The sequence below is a fragment of the Harpia harpyja genome, chromosome W (assembly GCF_026419915.1).
Source record: "Harpia harpyja isolate bHarHar1 chromosome W, bHarHar1 primary haplotype, whole genome shotgun sequence".
NCBI classification, from domain to species: domain Eukaryota; kingdom Metazoa; phylum Chordata; class Aves; order Accipitriformes; family Accipitridae; genus Harpia; species Harpia harpyja.
Genome location: NC_068968.1, coordinates 16467143 through 16481091, shown reverse-complemented (window position 1 = coordinate 16481091; position 13949 = coordinate 16467143).

Here is a 13949-nt window from a genome sequence, read left to right as displayed (position 1 = left end):
CAGGTGGAAATTGAATGCAAGAGTCATGACAGGCAGCCCTATCCGCTACGCCACACTCCTTCCTGTGGCTGCAATTGCTATTTACTCACTGCTTGTGGCATGGCATCTCCACGTCAAGAACTGCAGTAGGCTCCAGAAATAACAAAATTAAAATTAGCCATTGTATTTGTTGCTCCATAAACAAATTATCCATTCAACATGGTTTGCAGCATCTGAAAGTTCCCAGTGCCTTCCCAAGGAAAGAACTCCAAACCTTAATATTTTCCTGACTCGGTAACTCATCCTCTCTCCCCTCTGATGATAGACAAAAGGAAAGAAAGTGAAAAAAGGTCCACTGCTATTTCTGTTTCTATTAAATGGAAGTGGGGTGCAATTTTGGGTTAGTGCTTTAAAATCACCTTAAAGTTCTCTGAAGAAGGAGCATACATACAAAGATAAGTTATGTGAAATAGAAAAAAAAAAAAAGGCAAAGCACAGACACAGAAAAGAGGTTGCTCATAAAGGCAAAGCAGTACAAATATATAACTTCCTATTTACTCTGGCTGTTAACAAAAACAAGTAAAACCAGCAACACTGGTTTTACCAGTGTAGTCGTTTTACCACAGCTTTCCTTTCTCTGCGGGTTATCAGGACATGAGGAAAGACCTTCAGAAAGACATTCTGCTTGCTTTCCTTCACCTTGGTTTCTCCCAGTTGTTCCCAAGGCCAGAAGCACAATCCTCATCCTCCAGTGCCAACTGGGACCCTATGCAGGAAAGCTAGGTAAGTATTATCACCTGAAGAGGAAGCGGACTGGCTGGTCAAAAGATTTATTTTCATAGTTATCTTTACATGTAACATAGCAGAATATACGTCACATCAACGGGCAGGTTCCAGAGTAGCTGGGATGCCAAAAGACCATGGTCCAAGAACTGCACCCATGTATCAACCTGTGGCAAAAATACTGGCAACTGGCTGATGAAACTTCAGCTATTAAAAGAGGGGATCAAGCCTCCACATTTTCAGGGCTAGTCTCATTATCAACCATCAGAGTGCCCAGGCTAACATTCCTCAACCACATTAACACCTGCTGCCTTCCATGAGTTGTCCAACACCGACGTCTAGCGCAGCATCTGACCTTTGCAATTTTACCATCACCACTACACTGGCTTCCCACCTACTGCTGCTGACAGTTGCTCAAGTCACTGTTTAAGTTAGCTTCACGTTCTTAATGCGTGTGCTAGTGTTTTTGTTATGTTGCTAAGCATTATAGGGCTCTTAACTGGTCCAAGACACATTACTATAAAGTAAGTCATATCTGTAACAGTATCCAAGAAGCAATTTTAAATTAACAAGAAGTCTCTTTAATTCTTACCTAGTAGCTTCTTAAAGAGCATCAAACTTGAAAGAATGAATACCTATATTTGTTGTTAAATAAAGCCATATAAACTGCCTACGATGTACCGAGGCTAGACAGAGTATCATAAAGTACACAGTTCAGTTTTCATCCCTAGCAACTGCTGTGAAAGCTTGGTATGATATCTCACTATAATCCATAATATGAGCAAAGTTCCAGTTTAACAAAAGCTAGTGCTTCAGCTTTTTCCCTGTTCAACAAGACTCTTAAACACCTCCTTAGTTTCTAAACAAATACCATTTTAACTGTATTTCAATGGCCTTTAAGCATATCCTCTGATTCTCTGATGAATCAGGACCCCGTATCAGAGCATCCCACCAGAATGGCCACCGTATTAATAATAAAATAACAAGTATCAGCACTCTGTAAAGAAAGAAATTATTTCAGTTTGAAGTCATGCAATTAAATGTCAGTAAAAAATTAGAAGTTGCTTCACATGTATTAAGTTGTGTATAAGACTACTTTTAAACACACTTGAGTCACCAACAAGCAGCAGTCATAAGCAAGTTTTAGAGTTACTTTTAAAAACACTGGGTAGATTTTCTTTAAGTTTCCCTTAAACTATAGGTATGTTTAGCTTGACAGAAGGATAGGTTTTATTTTCAGAATGTTTGGGACAAGTGACTTCTGAACACCAGGCATATGGTTTTATCAGATCCTACACATGAAGAGGCACAGACCAGAATTGTCCCTTGTACACTCGTAAAGAAACTTTACGATAGTTACAGCTTTTTGTGGGATCACATAATAACATACACTGGAGTGGTACCTATTGGGTTAACACATCTATTTCAACGTAGTGGCACACTTGTGTGTTGTGGAACACTTAACTTACACAGAGCATGAATAAATGTGTCACACCGGCACATAGGTAAATGAAGCCACATAAATCCATATACGTGTAGGTATCTCAGTGAGGACAAGACTGGTTGATGAGGTTCAATGGAGTTTGAATTCCTTCTTGCACAGTTCTTCACAATCCTGAAATTTAACGTTGCTCCTATTAAGTCTACACTTAAGGGCAAGGGCAAAACATGGATTTTTCTATGGGAACTTGAATGTTGTTTGGATCTTTCTGGTATTCACCATGACCAAAAATATCCTAGATAACTGAACACATTCAAAGTGGGCATGGACCTGTAAAATTTATTCTAGAATACTAAATGAACTAATGTAAATATCAGCAAGTGTACCACTTATTTTTGAGGACTATTGAATGCCCTTGCAAACACTTACAGAAGTAGAAAAGAAGTTTCATTCTTACTAAGGAGGAAGGATAAGGTAGATGGAAAATGCACAGGAACTATCAAGTCATTCCACTTGTGAAACAAGGGGAGTCAAAAGAATCTCAGTAGACATAATAAGGGGGGATGAAGGATGATGTTTAGTGCTTACATTGTTGAAATTAGCTGAGGCAAAGACAGTCTTTGATAAGAAGAGCTAGTCCCAAGGACCAGCCAATGAGGTAAAGACAGCTCCTGATAAGAAGCAGGAGCAGGCCCCAAGAGCCAGCTAAGACTGGTCCTGCGGCTTGGGTGAATACCAAGAAACCACTGAGCCTGCGCAAGAAAAAAGGTTACTAGCGGTGACGAAGAGGAGTCATCTATCTTCATCTCTGCGACCACCAGACGACCACCATAAAGAGGCACTGCGCAAGCGCAGTTGAGAGGAGACTATGGAAATGACCTCTCGGAGCTAATATTAATATGGAGCGGGGATAGGTCATGCCTATGTATAGGTGTATTGTGAATATGTAACACTTGACTGTATAAACTTGAGACAAACTGCCGAGTGCGGCGCGCACGACTTTGGTGGGACTACCCCCCGTGCGGCCCAGCACTGAATAAACATACCTACTTTACAATCTCACTGATTGTGGAGTCTGTTTTCCGCACGTCAGTTTGGCGAGCCAGCCAGGAGACTCTCTGCTCGGCTGCGGGACCGACTGCGGAGCGGACGCCCCTAGGTGCGCCCCGAGCACTTTCCTCGGAGGAGCCTCCGCTGCCAGCCGCTCACCACGGGAGCAGACAACAACCTCCTGAAGCCGCGGACTAAACGGTATGTTTACAAAGGTAGCCTGTAGAAATACGGGCCGGGGGAGCTGGTAAATCGCGCAGAGACGTCTGGCGTGCAGCGTAGTCCCCATATGGGAGGAGGGTACCTTGTATGGTAAGGGGGGGATTTGCTGACCGATAGAGCGGCCGCTAGCGATCTTGGGGGTAGATCGAGCAAATCCGGGGTGACTGCTGTATCCCGGTATCGGGAGCCAGGACGGACCTGTCGATGACTGGTATATAAGAGGCAGGAGAAGGGTAGGCGCACCCCCTCGCAATTGCGCTTGGTTTACTTTTGCAGCTGCTGGAAGGTTGTCAACTGGAGCGATGATTGTATGATGTGAATGTTTGGAAATTTATGTTAAAGATTTTCTGTGGGTGTGTGGAAATGATATGTTGAAATCTATAGGTGTATGTATGTTTGTGTGAATGTCTTTACGTATTAATAGCGGTGATCCCCTGCTTTGTATGTGGGCTTGTAACTGGACTATATAGTAATTAGCATCCAGCTTGGCTTTGTTGAAGTGTAAATCTTGTGGAAGAAGGTGGTACTGTAGCAGTACTGTAGCAGACGGAAACCAGACTGCCTTGAGTGTTTTCCCCAAATTCCACACTTTTATGATTGGGAAAGAGTTCACTAAGCGAAATAGTGAGATTGGTGTGTAAAGGAAAATTTAATTCCAGAAATTTGGGATGTGTGGGAGGGAAACGGAGGGAAGACTATAAAGAAGTGTAAGGAACGATTTTCATGGAAGCTTATTAAAAGGAGAAGCCAAAATCCAACTTAAGAATTATTAGGAAGAGTATTAAAATGGGAAACAAACAAGGAGGAGTATTGAGGAAGAGTCCTCTGGGTTGTGTAATTGCCCACTGGAAAGATATTGTTGGGACCGGAGGTACGGAAAGTAAAAAGAACCTTATTAAATACTGCAATCAGTGGTGGCCGTTGTATAAGTTAGAAGGTGATGCTAAGTGGCCGCTTAATGGGTCAATAGATTATAATACTCTATTACAACTAATGCTGTTTTTAAGGAGAGAAGGAAAATGGGATGAGGTTTCGTATGCAGACATGTTTTTCACCCTCCGAAATCATCCGGAGTGGCAAAGGGACTGTGGAATGGTACCGCCACAGGACCCCATGGTGCTTGCGCTTGAGCGAGAGAACAACAAGGAGCTTAGAGGTAAACTGCGGCGGTGTCGTTCGGCATGTAGTATTGGACAAAGATGTACAAAGACAAATAAAATCCATCAGGCACCAGAACAAGATCTAATTGATTTGTTTAAGCCTCCCCCTCGACCACAGGAACAGGATGCAGACTCGGATAGAACTCCAACCCCCCCGAGCAGCCCTGTATCTTCCCGTACTAGGAAGAAAACTACCTCAACAGCTTTACAAGCACCTCTCCGAGAGGCGGTGGGGCCGGATGGTGGGACGATGTTAATCAAAGTACCCTTTTCTACTGCTGACCTAGGGGAATGGAAAAAGGTTGCAAAAGATTATAGGAGAGATCCGATAGGTGTAACTAAGCATTTCCAATTTATTGTAAAACAGCATAACCCCGATTGGAAGGATATACAGCTATTATTGGAATATATGACTGAGACAGAAAAACAGCTGATTTTAAAAACAGCAGGGAACCTTGCTGAAGATCATTATAAGATTACAGGAGGGGACATTAAGGAATATTTCCCTCTCCAAGACCCAAAGTGGGATGTTAATAGATCTGCACATATGGAAAGATTGCAGGGGTATCAGGAATGGATTACAAAAGGAATAGAGAGAGCAATCCCTAAAACTATAAATTGGTCAGCTTTATATGCAGTTAAACAGAGTCCTTCCGAGTCTCCATCTGAATTCCTGGATCGATTGAGGGATGTAATGCGCCGCAGCACACCGCTGGATCCTGGGTCAGAGGTAGGAATACAACAATTAGTCTCCCTGGTTTTGGGGCAATCTACAAGGGATATAAGGCGCAAACTTCAGAAATTACGGCCTACAGAGAGTAGGAATTTAGAAATATTGTTGGATGAAGCATGGAGAGTATTTAGTAACAGAGAGGAAGGATATAGGCAGGGGCAAAGGAAATTAATGGCTGTTATCCAGGAAGAAAGAGGAAGAGGGCCTAGACGAGACTTGCCGCGACTGGGCAAGGATCAATGCGCTTTGTGTAAGAAATTCGGTCATTGGAAAAAGGAATGCCCAAGGAACAAGGAGGATCAGAGGGCTCAAACAGGAAGAACGGTAGCCCATGTGAAGGGAGATTGACGGGAACCTGAATTGACTTGGTTTACTGTTTTAGATTTGAAGGATGCCTTCTTTTGCCTCCCTCTCCATGAAGCCAGCCAAAAATTATTTGCATTTGAATGGGAAAACCCCAAGAGTGGTCGAAAGACCCAGCTCACTTGGACAGTGTTGCCACAAGGATTTAAGAATAGTCCTACCATTTTTGGCAATCAGCTTGCGAAAGACTTAGAATCCTGGGAAGCCCCGTCTGAGGAAGGGAAGCTGTTGCAGTATGTGGATGATATCCTGATCGCCACCAAAACAGAGAAAGATTGTATGACATGGACAGTGAGTCTGTTGAATTTCCTGGGACTCCAGGGGTACCGGGTATCCAAGAAAAAGGCACAGGTAATGCAACGCAAAGTGAATTATTTGGGCTATGAAATTAGTGCGGGACAAAGAACTTTGGGACAGGCCCGTAAAGAGGCAATATGCCAAACTCGGAGACCTCAGACAGTAAAAGAGTTACGGACTTTTCTTGGAATGACGGGGTGGTGCCGATTGTGGATCTATAATTATGGATTGCTTGTTAAACCACTGTATGCATTGACAGCCACTGAGCAGAAACACCTTGAGTGGAACAAGGAGACCGAACGAGCCTTTGAGCTACTGAAAGAGGCTTTGATGTCGGCCCCAGCCTTAGGACTCCCAGATGTGAGTAAGCCGTTTCTTCTTTACTCCCACGAGAAGCAGGGCATTGCCCTGGGAATATTAGCACAAAACCTGGGTCCGTATCGACGGGCAGTTGCCTACCTTTCTAAGCAGTTAGACACGACTGCAAAAGGTTGGCCTGGATGCCTGCGGGCAGTTGCGGCTGTGATATTGAATATACAGGAAGCCCGAAAGTTTACTCTGGGCCAGAAAATGACTGTTTTGGTGTCTCACACAGTATCAGCAGTACTGGAAGCGAAAGGTGGACATTGGCTCTCTCCGCAAAGATTCCTGAGATATCAAGCTATATTGGTAGAGCAGGATGATGTGGAGATTGTAGTCACTAACATTGTCAACCCAGCTTCTTTTCTCAGTGGGAACACAGGAGAACCGGTACATCATGACTGTTTGGAAACCATCGAAGCAACATACGCAAGCCGCCCAGACCTGAAAGACAGCCCCATGGAAAACGGGGAAACTTGGTTCACAGACGGAAGCAGTTACATCCTAAATGGTAATCGACATGCGGGATACGCCGTCACCACCAGCCAAGAGGTAATAGAATCAGGGGCTTTGCCTATGAACACCTCCGCACAGAAGGCAGAAATAATTGCTCTAACCTGCGCCCTGGAATTGGCCCAGGGCAAAGTTGTGAACATTTATACAGACTCAAAATATGCCTTTGGAGTTGTACATGCACATGGAGCAATTTGGAAGGAGAGAGGACTATTGAGTTCTCAAGGGAAAAATATCAAACACGCAGAAGAAATTCTGAAGTTACTGGAAGCTGTCCAGCTCCCTAAGAAAGTAGCAATTATGCATATTAAGGCACACCAGAAAGTGAGCTCAGATTTGGAAAGAGGGAATGAGCTGGCGGACAGAGAGGCAAAACAAGTGGCCAAAACAAAGGTAAAAACAGAAGGGGCCTTAATACCTGATAGGCAGATTTCCCTAGAAGGTAAGCCAGAATACACCAAGGAAGATCAGAAGCTCATTACAGATTTAGAAGGGTCATATAATGAAGAGGGGTGGGCTCATACGCCACAAGGAAAGTTAATCATTCCCTCTTGCTTATTATGGCATTTGATACGGGAGGAACATAGGAAAAGACATTGGGGAACAGAGGCTCTGTATAATCATTTGATAAGAGAAATTGTGGCTAGAAATTTATACACCACGGTGAGACAGGTGACTCAACAGTGTGATCTTTGCCTCCAGACTAATCCTAAGAATACCCCCAAGGCGGAAATGGGCCAGATTGGAAAAGGGAATGGGCCTGGACAACAATGGCAAATTGATTTTACAGAACTTCCAAGAAAAGGGGGGTATCGATATTTATTGGTATTAACTGATACCTTTTCAGGTTGGCCAGAAGCATTCCCAACAAGAACGGCTAAAGCTCGGGAGGTAACTAAAATATTGGTGCAAGAGATAATACCACGGTTTGGGGTTCCAGCAACCATATCCTCTGACAGAGGACATTTTGTCTCAAAAATAGTACAACAAATTAGCCGCCATTTGGGTATAGATTGGCAGCTTCATACTCCATATCACCCCCAGTCGAGTGGTCAAGTAGAAAAAATGAACCACTTAATCAAACAGCAAATTGTGAAATTAGGACAAGAAGCAAATTTGACATGGCCTCAGTCTCTCCCTTTAGCCCTTCTGCGTATACGAACAAGACCAAGGGCGAAAGAAGGACTGAGCCCCTTTGAAATTCTGTATGGACAACCCTATGGGATACAGAGAGGGGTGTCTGTACAAGCGGGGGATGAAATTATGACTTCTTACATGGTAGCATTAGGTAAACAACTTAATAAAATCAGGAAGCATGTGGTAGGGACTCGAGGGAGAGGTTTGGATGGGCCTGTACATAATATACAACCAGGAGATTATGTGTATATAAAGTCTCTTACAGAAAAAACTCTGGAGCCGCAGTGGGAAGGACCATTTCAAGTATTACTTACCTCCTTCACCGCGATTAGGATCAAGGAACAGAACGCTTGGATTCATCACACCAGAGTGAAAAGACACCCAAAACTCCATGGAAAGTCACCACAAAATCCGATGGACACTTAGTTTTTACGCGGTAATATGGGCAACTATGGGGACAAGGAGTGTAGCATGGGATGGGAACGTGTTTGTTCAACTCCACGAGAGTATCGCAAAAATAGTGAATCAAACTGATTGCTGGATATGTTCATGTTTTCCTAAGGGTCTCGGACAGGGCTACCCCGTAATTGCTACAGTTTTTTCTAACACCTCGGTGATAGCAGCAGCTTTTAATAACATGTCCCTCACAATGTACACTGAAATACCCTCTGAGAACCTTCAATGGCAAACAGATCTGAGCGAATTGTGGAATGAAACCCAAAGGGTTCCGTGTGTTCAAAGATGCCATCTGAAAAATACAACTAAGAATTCTGGAGGTAATAGCACGGACCCTAGATGTGGATCAGTCAAGGTGTTTGTTGGGAGTTACCCCAATTGTACTGAATATATTAAATATGGTAGCGCAAACATGTGGAACTTCAATCAAACCCGGATTGCAAGAACCCGGGGGCATAATTCTACTAGACCCAGGGGATGGCCCACTCCAGTAGGACTAGGATGGTATTGGATTTGTGGACAGACAGGATATAAAGTGCTGCCTCTAGGCTGGACTGGCCAATGTGCCGTAGGAACCATAGTCCCTAATACCATTGTGGTTAAGAATTTGACTGACAATGATTCAAAAAAATTTTTACGGACTTATATGAAACCAGTAATAAGGCAAAAACGCACCAGCAGTCCCCTAGTGGAAAGACCAACTAGATTTCATAGTTTTGTACGATGGCTCATTCCATCATTGGGAGTTAGTGAGTTAGAGAAAGCTCTGCTAAATCTTTCTGCCACTATGGAAATTATTAATAATGCCACAATCGATGCTATAAAGACCCTCCAGGAAGAAACCACTTCCCTAGGAAAAATGGTGCTCCAGAATCGACTAGGTCTAGATATGCTCTTCGCTCAACAAGGGGGCCTGTGTACTGTAATTAATGAACGCTGCTGCACCTACGTTAACCAAAAAAGACGAATAGAAACAGATCTCTCTCAAATTTGGAAACAAACCCAGCTTTTACATTTAATGTCACAAGATGACACTTCATGGGAATTCACTGAGATATGGGAAAAATTAACCTCCTGGTTGCCAAATTTGGCATGGTTGAAGCAATTGTTTGTCACTATAATAATCATTATTCTCTCGTCTGTGGTCCTTTGCATAATGGTTCGGTGTGGCTTCTTGTGCTGTAAGAGTACAGGAGACTCTTACAGTGAATGGAAAAAGAATCAGTTACGACGAAAATTCGAGACCAACAAATACTTTGAGAGGATGCTAGATAGGGAAACAATGTATTAGAAGTACTAGGATTAGATATAGTAAAAGAATTTACTATTTTCTAGAAAAGGGGGGACTGAAACAAGGGGAGTCAAAAGAATCTCAGTAGACATAATAAGGGGGGATGAAGGATGATGTTTAGTGCTTACATTGTTGAAATTAGCTGAGGCAAAGACAGTCTTTGATAAGAAGAGCTAGTCCCAAGGACCAGCCAATGAGGTAAAGACAGCTCCTGATAAGAAGCAGGAGCAGGCCCCAAGAGCCAGCTAAGACTGGTCCTGCGGCTTGGGTGAATACCAAGAAACCACTGAGCCTGCGCAAGAAAAAAGGTTACTAGCGGTGACGAAGAGGAGTCATCTATCTTCATCTCTGCGACCACCAGACGACCACCATAAAGAGGCACTGCGCAAGCGCAGTTGAGAGGAGACTATGGAAATGACCTCTCGGAGCTAATATTAATATGGAGCGGGGATAGGTCATGCCTATGTATAGGTGTATTGTGAATATGTAACACTTGACTGTATAAACTTGAGACAAACTGCCGAGTGCGGCGCGCACGACTTTGGTGGGACTACCCCCCGTGTGGCCCAGCGCTGAATAAACATACCTACTTTACAATCTCACTGATTGTGGAGTCTGTTTTCCGCACGTCACTTGTGCACTGATGACACCATGAATACAGCAGTTTAGTCCTGAGAATCAGCAGGGGGTGAGGGATGGGGCGTGAGGGTAGATATTAAAACAGTAGACAAAAGAGAACAATCCAAAATTAACTGATGAATTCACTTAAAATTCACTTATTTGCTTCTCCTGATAAAATACAGGCAGAAATAGAAAGGAGATAGTAAATATACAATTACCTGAACGTAAATGATGTTCTACGCTGATAAATTCCTTCAAAGTTTGAACTAAATGGTATTTCTAAAAATTAAGAACTATACAAACATAATTCTCGGAGGTCATAAAAGCAAAAAAGACGACAAAAACAAGGCAAGAGTTTCTCACTGTATTGCATTTTCTCTGGTTTTGGTCACCAGAGTCAACAGCATACACAAACAAATGTATGGATGCTAAAAAACTTACATTCACTGCCAATGGCACTGAAATCAAACAAGATCCCATAAATACAAAATATTTCACATAAACTGTCTCAGCTATGGAAACCAGAGAAATAGAAATATTACATTATTCCAAATAACTATCACTTGGCAAGAAAACACAGTTGCTTTTTTAAAGATTATTTATTATTATTTTTAAGTACAATTAACAGTTGGTGAGTTTATCTCTGCATTTGTAAGGTGCTCTCTGTCAGCCTACACCTACAGCCAGGGAAGTGCAAATAAGATGTTTATAAACACTTTACTAAACAAAATTAACTTGAAAAAGTATTTGAAATTTTTAAAGTTCTTCCTTAGACCCTCCCTGTGTTCTTCTCTAGTCACAACAGGCGCATAATTAGCACATAGGATGTGAAGGATCAGCAATGAGCAAGGTGTAGGGGATCAACAAGATGATCTATCTTTACAAAGGACACCACAGTTTGCAGAGGGGGAATTAAGAACCACAGACATAAGCTTGGGGGTTTAAAGAAAGAAAAAATTCAGCTTGCAGTAATTTATTAACTTACCTTAGGTTTCCATGTATTCTAGAATGATATCTGATTTTATAATTGCTTAATGTATACACTGATGTGATTCTGAGAAGTCTGAATTCATGCATCACTCATTTAATACAGTGGGTCACAGTGTATGTTACTGCTTCAACAAGTATAAACTATTCTGCTTGAAATACTTTAAGTTCAGTATTTTCTAAGTCAAAAGCAGTCACTGAGACTGCCTCCTCTTTGCCTTCTTAAAATCTCTGCTTAAAAAAGTTAGATGAATGCTCTGAACAGGAACTTGGTGCTCAGAAGAAAATATTCAAAAAGAATAACCTACTGCACATCTTCCATCCCTCAAACTTCACAGTCAGACAGCATGTGAAAATACCAGTAATATAATCTTAATTTTATTTACTCACCACTGTTCCAAGTCCTTAGGTCTTGGTCAACCACTTCAGATGCTTGGCAATACCTAGAGAAATAATTGATGTAAAATGTAAGAAAGGTACAGAGCCAAAAACATTAAAACAATATTTATGATTAGTATTGGTGGCTGGAATGGTACAACTCCGCTATATGCACATGGGTAACATTTCACTACCAGGACACTTCTCCTTTGCTAGAAATGCAGCATTCTGGACATTACTCCAAACCACCAAGGAGCTAAAAAAAAAATGGACGTGGGAAGGAGTAACACATAAACCACTAACCATGCTCAAAATTGCATCTTTTTGTCTTCCTCTATTTTACTAATAATGTATGCCAAGATTTGAAAATAAATTTAAAATTATTTGTATATTTTATTCCGATTTATAACAAAGTGTTAAAATCAGGTGTGACTTAGGAAGAACTACAAAACTTCCTAAACCACTGGAATAAAAATCTAAACTACATAGCATGTTCACCCCACTTATGAAACGCACCTCCAAATCCCTTCCACCACACCCCACATATATTTCATGGAATTCAGCAAGGACAAATGTGAAGTCCTGTACCTGGGATGGGCTAATCCCTTGGACAGGCTGGACACTGACTACCCAGGGAGCAGCTCTGCTGAAATGGAGCTGGGGGTCCAGGTGGACAGTGGGCTAAACATGAGTCAGCAGTTAGCCCTGGCAGCAAGTAAGGCCAAGAATATCCTGGGATATATCTACAGGCTAAGCTCTCATTAATAAGTGATTATTTGCCTTTACCTAGCACTCCTGGAATACACATCTGGAATACCACATCCAGTTTTTGATGCCCAGTACCAAAAAGTAACAAAATAAGGTGATAAAGGTAAGGTAAGGTTGATTCAGTGATGCCAAACTACAGGATTTCCCACAATCATATTCAGAGTATCATCCTAGTGATGCAAGCTGTGACTATTACAAATCAATGAAACAATCATTAAAACGTCCAAATTGATGTATAAAATTCCTGTGTTTTCCAGTACTCCTGCACCACAATCTAATTAGGAACCTGTTTTGTGGTGTTCACCTGACCCAAACTTTTCAGTTTGATGCAAAAACTTTTTAAATTCTTTGATGTCTTCTCCTTTAACTTTTATCAACAACTGTGGGAGTGAAGGAAGGTTCCTTGCTTTCCTAATGTCTCCAATTGAGAAACTGAGATGGTGATATGAATCAGTTCACTTAACTTGGGCTTGGTTTATAATTTATAAAAAACCCCGCTGTGTTTTCTCATTGAACAATGATTTTCTAAATTAAAGCAATTAATTAGAAAAAAAAATTACTTACAGTTCAGGTGGCATTTTCTACCATATTCACACAGTTTTAAAGCTTAGTGGTAGCTTGAACTCCAAGAGAATGGTTATTTAATATGCATATATCGTTTTGAGAAGAGGAGACCTTCAGAAGCATCTCATGACTTATCTTGAGCCTGCTGGGCAATACCTCTAACAAGATATGGGGGTGAAGAATGCCAGTATAATCTTAGAATATATCAAAATATTATCATCAGCCCAGAGGGAGTATTATCATTTGCTAAAGACTCCTGCGAGGTCTTACCTTGAACACCACATAGAATTCTTATTATCCATAAGCGAGGGGCAGGGGGAAGACATCCAAGTTGGATTAGGAACAGAGAAGGACCACTGTACTGATCAAGGGAAAGGAGAGCTGAGAAAAGATATGAGGTCTTGCCTTCTTTAGCCTAACAAAATGAAGGCAACAAAAATGAAGTATAATTGCTTCCTACAGTTACTGTAGGTGGCTAAATAGCAAGGAGAAAGAAGAGATATTTAAATTAAAAGCTAACATTAAGCAGGAACAAAATAACTGTAAAATGACTGTGAATACTTTTAAGGTGCAGGTTAAGAGATGATTTCTAAACCATCTGAAAGAGCAAGATTCTGCAACAGCCTTTGAACAACAAAAGCGGAAGCAAGAAACCTACCTAGTTTTAAGTCAGAGGCCGATGACACAATGAAAGGAATTGTATACAACCTGATTGCCTGCAATACCAAGGGAACAAACTCCTTTACAAGGCCCTTCTCATCCAAAGTTCTGTACATTTTTTAGAATATGTTAGCATACCCTTCAATCACCTCTCAGAAAGTATGTATTTAATACCTTAAAGCCAAC